This window comes from Phodopus roborovskii, unplaced genomic scaffold (assembly GCF_943737965.1).
Source record: "Phodopus roborovskii unplaced genomic scaffold, PHOROB, whole genome shotgun sequence".
NCBI classification, from domain to species: domain Eukaryota; kingdom Metazoa; phylum Chordata; class Mammalia; order Rodentia; family Cricetidae; genus Phodopus; species Phodopus roborovskii.
Window position 1 is genome coordinate 965333 of NW_026126415.1, and position 8843 is coordinate 974175.

Genomic DNA, 8843 nt, shown 5'->3' on the forward strand with positions numbered 1-8843 from the left:
AGATCTCATTACAGATGGTGTGAGCCATTATGTGGTTGCTGGGGATTGAACTCAGGACCTCTGGAAGACCAGCTAGTGTTCTTAACCACTGAGCCATCTCTCCAGCCTCTTTACATCACTTTTTTCCCCCCTGAGACACAGGGTTTCTCAGTAGCTTTGGAGCTTGTCCTGGAACTTGCTCCGTAGACCAGGCTGGCCTCAAACTCACAGAGGTCCACCTGCCTCTGCCTCCCGAGTGCCAGAATTAAAGGCATGCCACCAATGCCTGGCTTCTACATCACTCTTAATGAGTCTGGTCACATCACCTTCCTTCCTAAAACATTCCCCTATAAAGTTCAAATTCTAACCAGGGTTTACAAAGCCTTTGTAATCTGTGTCCTGCTTTTCCCCCAATTTTGAATCCCATCCTAACTCCTTTTCTCTCCTCTTCTTCCAAGCTATTGTATTTCAAGCATGCTGTCTGTTCTTCCTTTCTAGAAAGCTCCTCCCTCCCTTTTTCCTGGTACCCAGCAGGATTCCTGACCACCTGCTCTTCCCTGATGCTCCCATGTTATCTCGGTCATGGATAAGCTAAACACTGTCAGTCCAGAGCCAGTAGTTTATCCGCCTGCCTCTGTCTGAACTGAGTACCTTTAGGGGAAGTCCCACTTACAACTTGTCTTCTGGAGAAGAGGTAGGCAGGCTGCACTAGCCTCTGAGCAGTGGCCCCATCCTCCTGGTAGTCCTCAGCTTTCTCAAAGACGGTCAGTACCAGACAAGGTGAGCCCATTGAAGGGATCAATCACAGGATGGCTGTGTAGTCAAGTTTGAGTGGGACAAAACTGATGTCATTGTCCACAAACCCCAAATGACCAGACCCCATTGCCTAAATTCAAGATGGCCGCGTCTTACAATCACAACGTGCTCTCTCTCTTTGCTTTCTAGCTGGGTAAGACTATTACGATGCCTCGTCTTATCGCTAGTCCACTTGCTGCCACACTGTTCAGAGCGGTGCTCTCCCAGACTCCCGGGCAGGGTTTGGCTCCTACAAGAGGGCCCTGCTTGCTTCTCACGGACTTTCCCAGAGTGGCCACCTCCCCTGCTGAGGGTCAATCACCACAGACCTGTCTTACTAAGGGGGATTTCTGGTGGCCTTTGGTGGATGAGCAGCGGCACCGTAGACTGCCTGGTCCTGCAACAGTATGAATTTGTGAGAAACCATTGAGCTGAACGGGAAGGAAAACCAGGGGTAAAGTACTGGATCCCTGCCCTACTGAGGAGCCTTGCGCATGTGTGTGTGTGCGTGTGTGTGTGTGTGCGCGCACACACGCACTCACACTCACTCATGTAGTAATTGGTTTCAGGTTACACCGTCTGTTTACTAAAAGTTTTGGAAGAAAAACCAAAAAAGTCTAAGCACATTTACCTGAAGTTGTTGAAGATCTCCTTGAGATGTCTCAGGATCACAGCTTGGGTAGGGAATTGCCCTTTTAGTGGAAAACATCTGTTGAAGTTTCTCTTTCCGTGATGCGGGTGGGCACCAACGATGACTTGAGGCTTGCCTCTCCTGAGAAGAAAACCCTACAGTATTTAAGTAAGAGAACAGAGTAGGCCCAGCTCCTAGTTTAATGTTCTCAGTGTCTGCAGAGGGCATCACAGTTACAAACAAGCACAAAGTGGGGCCAGGGCTTATAGAAAGAACCCTTTTTGGCGTCTTCCACCTGAGACTTGCTAGGTAGGGCACAGTCCAGTAGCACCAGGGGAAATCAACCATAAGGGAGTCCCTGACTTAAAAACAAAACCAAAAGCATGCATTAGAACGGCCTGGAGAGGGTGTGGTGCAGGCGTCCCTGGACAGGCTCTGCTGGTGAAGGAGGGACTTCCCATGTCTTCAGCTGCTTTGGATTTGTGCAACAAGGTCTTTCTCCTAGTGGCCTTCTGGGTCAGTGACACCCAAGGAGAAATCCAACCCAAAGGCATAGCCTAGGCTTCAGGAAAATAGTGAACCTTGCTGGAAAGGTGGCCCAAGGCATGCTTTTAGGAGCTGGAAGGAAGAGATGCTTCTATAGCAAAACAGGGAAAGCAAGAATTGCACACCCACACCCTCCTACACACACACACACACACACACACACACACACAGACACCCCCCACCCCCACAGACCCTGCTGCCTCACACATGGAGACCCCCTCCCCAAACACAAATACAGAAGCAAACAGAACTAGGACTAACTCCTAATCCAGGGTACGAACCAATGGCAGATGAGGAAACAGTATGGCCGCTTGTTGGGTCCACTCGGCACTCAGCGAACAGGCCTGCCAGTTACCAAGTTTGTCAGTGGCTAGGTTTCTTGTTTGTATAAATTGTGCTGATGCTCTTGCATGACAAGTTTTATTTTGTACCACAGCACAACTTCATATATAATTTTAAGCTGGATCTTTGGTTTAGGCAATTTGTGCCAGAGTGAACAGGGAATACCAGGTATTGCTTACCAGCAAGAGGCACCAGCTAAGAATAGTCTTACTACACAATAAATGTCACTCTGACTGTACGACAAGGACTCCAGCCATTAGTCTGAGCTATAGGGTGTTGCTATTTTTTTTTCATACAAAGAGTAGCAATTGCAAATTCTTAGATGTGTGTCCTGCACCAGGGAACAGAGTGGATCAAGCTCCCGGGCTCTGGCTAGCGCTGCTGCCAGAGTATTTGCCCCATGGCTGTGTTCCAAGCCACACACGCATGCTTCATAGCATAGCTCAAACTGAGCTCAGTGCCTGCCTTCTGTTTTTTGTTTGTTTTCTGAGACCGGGGTCTCATGTAGCCTGTACTAGCCTCAAACTTGTTAGGTAGCCAAGGCTAGCTAACCTTCATCCTACTTCCGCTGTGATCACAGGTATGTACCACCTAGGCTTGAGTCTAGTGTTATTCTAAGTTTTATAATATAAACTTATATAAATATATAAAACATGTTAAATATAAGCAAACATCCCTAGTTTTAAATTATATGTGCCTAAGTTGGTGCTTCCCCTGTTTCTTCCTCTCTCTCTCTCTCTCTCTCTCCTGTTTCCCCCTACGATACTCCCTCACTTCTTTCCACTTAGTTATTACCCATTTTTTTTCTCATTATGCTTAAATAACAAACATGTAGAATGCTTTTCTTTTTGCATGGCTGCCCTCAGACTTTTGTCCACATTTAAACCATACCCCAGAGGATGGTTTCGAGCCAGGAAACATGTCTTAAATAAGCCCCCCCCCATTCCGATGCAGGCGGTATTTTGAGCGGCAGAGGACTGTGGATGTGTCTAAGAAAGCAGGGACTTATTCTGATTTTGACGATGTGGGCTGTCATCGACAGCAGATGGCATCTCACAGAGAGTCATTTGATACATGGTAGAGCCATCCCAGACCACCATGTGGCCATAAACTGGAGGGCTGAAAGGGAGTAGGGTACATTGGGTTGGCAACATCCTTGATTGGACCCCCCAGGACTTGGCTCCAGCCTCAAACAAACTTTCTGCTACCCGGTTTGCATGGAAACTAATTCTCTACTCTCTTATTTAGAAACAAAGATATCAAGAGCCTTCTTGAATTGTCACAGATGGGAAAAAAAAATCTGTTATTAGTAGAAAATGTACCCATGTAAGTGAAACAAAACAAAACTTTAGTATTTTAATGCCTGGACAGGGAAAAAGTATCTGTTAGGCTAGTCTGCCTATAAAAAATCCAGCCCAATGACTCAGTTATCTGAGCCCCGTGTTAGTCGTCCTCCGGTTACTCTGGGTCTGTATTGCATACCATCCTGTACTTTATAGATGTTGAGGTTACAGGTTTTTAAAATTATTACTTTATGTGTATGAGTGTTTGCCTGCAAGTGTGTCTGTAGAGGTCAGAAGAAAGTATTGGGTGCCCAGGGTCTGGAGCTGTGATGGTGGTGAGCCACCGTGTGGGCGCTGGGAACTGAACCTGGGTCCTGTGCAGGGCTTAACTGTGCAAGTGCTCTCAAAGGCTCCATCCCCTTTGTCGCACTAATCCAGGCCCTCTTTTCTAATTAAGTCACAATCATCCCATTTTCCCAGCGCTATTTTTGAGCATCCTGTTAAAACGGAAGTGAATGGAACAGGGTTCTCTCCACCCAATACCATGAGCTCTAGGAAGATGGCCCGGCAAGACTGGTGCTCCCTGTCACTTGCAAAGGATGATGGTACTCGGGCTCGGACGCATCTGGCCCAGGTGTCAGTGAGGAGCTGCAGGGTCTGAGACAGGAGCTGTGACGTCTTCTTAAAGGAGGATTGAAGGTACAGAAGATTTCAGGTGAGGCTAGGGGAGGGTTCCAGTCCATCAAGAGGAGACAGACGTCCACGAAGTGATATTAAATTGAACTTACTGATCCATTGCATTTAAATCCTCTCGAGGCCCAGCTTTTATATGCTTTCAGACTTTATTTAACATTCACACACACACACACAGAGAGAGAGAGAGAGACACACACACACACACACACGCACACACACAGAGAGAGAGAGAGAGAGATGGAGGCACCATTCATATGCATTATGGAGGCCCATTAATACAGGAGGCCCTGGCTAAAAATCTGTATCACATACCCATGAGATTTCTCAGGTGATTTCCTAAGCTTAGGTCCCTTAGGCTCCCCATCTGTTACCATGACAACAAGCTCTGCATGGGTTGAAAACAGCTTCGCATAGATCCACCCAACACTCCTTTAACTCGGTCCAATGCATTTCTTGTCTTGCATTTCTGGCCATTCCCATTGCCATGGGGTGCGAGCTATCAGAAGATTTTCCCGGAGGACCCGGAACTCGAGAGAAGGCCAGGCAATGCTTTCTGAGGAAAATCTGACCAATGTCCACAGGGTCAGTGTAAGACTTCTCCTTTGCCTGTCCTGGGTCGTCTAAACAAAACTGATTGTCAAATAGAGCCTGGAAAGCAGCTTCACCACGCCCTCTCCAGAGGTGGCCCTGTGCCTGTGAACCACAAAGATTGGCCCTCATCCTTCTGCTGCCCCGGGTCACCTAATAACACAGAGGCAGCTGAGATTTTTCTGCAGATCCTTCTTTTCAGAAGTAATTGCCAAATCCAGTGTTCTCATTTCTTCTGTATCAATTACCAATAGCTTCTCAGTTGGGGGGTGGGGCGGGCCTTGTCTCTACCTCCCTGCTCCATGCTGGGAGTTTGTCTGGATTGAGCTTGTGCAGATCTTGGCCATGTCAGAGCTGCTGTGTGTTCATGTGTGCACGTGCCCTGTTTGGTCCAGAGAACACTGTTTCCTTAGAAATCCACTGTCCCTGGCTCACAGTCCTTCCTGCCCCTCTCCCACAATGACCCCGAGCCCTGGGCGGAGATGGGGTGTGATGTAGCTGTCCCATTGAGGTCTGAGCACTCTGCAGTCACTCAGTTTCTGAACCTTGACCAATCGTGGGTCTCTGTGTCAATTGCCTTCTGTTGCAAAAGGAAGCTTCCCTGATGGAAGTTTCAGAGACGTGCCAGCCCTTAGGAGTGCATGCAGGACTATTTCCAGCTGGCAGGGTAATAAGAGTACACAGGGCCTCTGGCCTCTCTAACCCTATGAAGGTATCAAGTATGGCTTTCATCTTATGGAGTGGGTCTTGAGGTAAATCAGAAAATAGCTGGTTACCCCCATGATGTTCATGCTACTGTTGCAAACAAATGATGGCAGATTCTGGTGTTGATGTGGGGAGAGGAAACTTTTACTCATTGCTGATTGGAGTGCGAGGAACTCCAGAGCAGAGTTAGCATCTTAACAGCCATCCTTCCTACTACTCTCTTAGATACTAACATACTGGTAATTTCCCATTCTCCCATGACTGATCTCTTGTTAAATATGATGCAGCCCGACCCTGAAAGAGTCCCAGCTGCAGTTTTATCATAGAGCACGTTATCTCATAGCAGGACTCCTGCATCCTGCTTGGAAGGACGTTCTGCCTCCCTCACATCCTCCCTTTGGCCCATTCCCTCATTTCTCCACTGTGTAAACCCCGTGATTACACTCATTAAAAGGGACTTGATCACAACACTGTCTTGTCTCCACCTCTCACATCTCAATCCTCAGTCCCTCCCTCAGGGTCACTGTCACCTGACCCCGCGGGCCACCATGGAAATCAGCGAGGAGGCTCATCAAATAACTGGAAATAGACAGACCACATGGCTCCACTATAGAGCATACACCCCAAGGACTGTATATCTTATTGCAGAGATAGCTGCTAATTTATGTTCATTGTTGTTCTAGTCACAGTATCTGGGAAACAGAAACAACACAGATGTTTACCAACTGGACAATGGTTAAGGAAATGTGGTTCATTTTTCAGGTGGAATGAAAGTAATTTTCACAGGTTGTTCCAGTTGCTGAATACCTGAATCTTTTTTCTACTCAGTAGAACTTTCCATGTCTGAATTTTTCATGTCTAAAACATTATTTCATATAAGATGCCCCATTGGAGCTCCACGTTTACTTATTAAACCATGTTTTACTGTGATAATACTATTTAGATAACTTGTATAATTCCATATTAATTTACTGTTGATATCTTTGTTGAAAACTTTCCATGTTAGCCTGTTTTGACATCCAAGACTGAATTAAGACAATGTCTTAGTTTTATATCGTGTGTGTGATAAGGCACCCTAATGAAGCCAACTTATAAAAGAATGTGCTTGATTTGATGTTTACAGTTTCAGAAGGTTAATCTACGGCCATCATGGCAGGGGCATGCCACAAGCAGGCAGGCCTGGCTTTGGAGCAGTGGCTGAGAACTCACGTTTTGAGATGCAATCATAAGAGAAAGAGAGAGAGAGAGAGGGGTGACTGGGGGTGGCATGAACTTCTGAAATCTCAAAGCCTACCCTGAGAGACACACCTTCAAGGCTGCGCCTTCTAATCCTTCCCAAACATTCTCATTCAAACCACCACAGACACGTTCTCTGCATCAGAGAGTCTCACCACCCAGAGGGCTCTCTCCCAACGTTACTGTTTTCTCTTACAGTTCACCTCTCCATCTTCATCTGTCTGTCTGTCCATCAACGCCTGTACTCAACCATCCACCAATCCATCTACCAGCCTACTCACCCAGTCTTTAATGAAGATCTGTTGTGTCCACACACTATAATATGCATGAAAAGTGATGTTAATTTTATAAAAATGTAAAATTAATACTATCTCTCAACAATAGAATTAATATAAAATATTTCAATAAGTACCCCATTTAGTACGTTTTTTGGTTGGGTCCTATTTGCTGGACACGGTGCTAGATGGAAGGATAAACCTTAGACCTCAGATTACATGAAGACGTTAACTCTAGCCAGTGTTTTAGAAACTTCAGTGTGGGTAGCAATAAGAGAGGAGGTTAGAGAGCTGAGTGCATCATGGTGAACTCTGAGCATTATGATAAATACAACCTAAAGATGTCAAAGGACAAGAGGGACCAAGTCATGGTTTTTTTTAACCTGTATTTATTCAGAATATTTTTCATACAATGTATTTTGATCAAATTCTTTACCCTCTCTCAATTTCCCATTGCTTCCCTACCCAACTTTATGTTCTGTCCATCAAAATTTAAAAAACTAAACCAAAAATAAAAACAAATAACCCCAATAAGACAAAACAAAACAAAAAGTGCCCGAAAAGCATGGAGTTTACTGTGTCCTGTCTAACTGTCCCTGGGCACTGCCCTGGAGTGTGGTTGATGTACGCACTGATACTCCTCTGTAGACAACGGGCTTTTTCTTTTCCAACAGGTTACAATTCCAAGCAGCTTCTTGTTTATGGGTGGGACTTTGTGTCTATTCCCCCATGTCCACACTGGGGTTCGAACCTGTACGACTCTTGTGCATGTTATCGCAGTCTCTGTGAGTTCATGTATGTATCATTGTGTGTGTCAGCCCTGTTGTTTCTGGAAGATACTACTGCTTTGGAGTTGTCTACTGCTGACATTTATAATCTCTTTTATTTCTCCTCCACATAGATCTCTGAACTTTGAGAGGAGTGGTTTGATAAAGAAATTTTATTTAGAGGTGAGCACTCCAACATTTCCTACTTTCTACACACTGTGTAGTTTTGAGTCTCTGTGTTAATTATCATCTACAAGAAGCTTCGCTGATGAGGGCAATGCAATTTATCCATGGATATAGCAATATATCATTAGGAATAATCTTATTGCTATGTTATTTTAGCAGAACAATAGTGTTAGGTCTCCCCTGGGGCCCATGACATAGCTAACCCGGGTTCTTGGGCACTTCAGCAGCATCTGTCATATACAGGTCCCAGCTCATACAGAGGACTTTAAATCCAATTTTTAAAAAAGTAGTTGTTTACTTACATAACATTTGTGCCACTACTGTACCCGTATATCTTCTTGTTGATAACTTTCCTCCTCCCGTAGGGAATAGACCATTGTATTATAAATAAAGGGGAAACTAGCCAGGCATTTGTGGTACACGCCTTCAATCCCAGCACTCGGGAGTCAGAGGCAAGAGGATCTCTGTGAGTTCGAGACCAGCCTGGTCTACAGAGCGAGTTTCAGGACAGTCCCCAAAGCAACACAGAGAAACCCTATCTTGAAAAACCAAAATAAAATAAAATAAAGGGGAAAGTAGAATAAGAGGATTATGTTGGAAGGCAGGTTAAAGGGAAGACTATGTGGACAGACAACTAACACTAAAGGTCTTTTGAGAAGCTATATGGAAGGCTACTATTATAGATACTTCATAAATATATACATATCGCAAAGGAATTTAAGTGGAGTCACCATACAATGGGGAAGACAATGTCCCAACTAGATAGCTAATGCTACCAAACATACCCCTCTGTGCTAGAAATGGATTACATCTT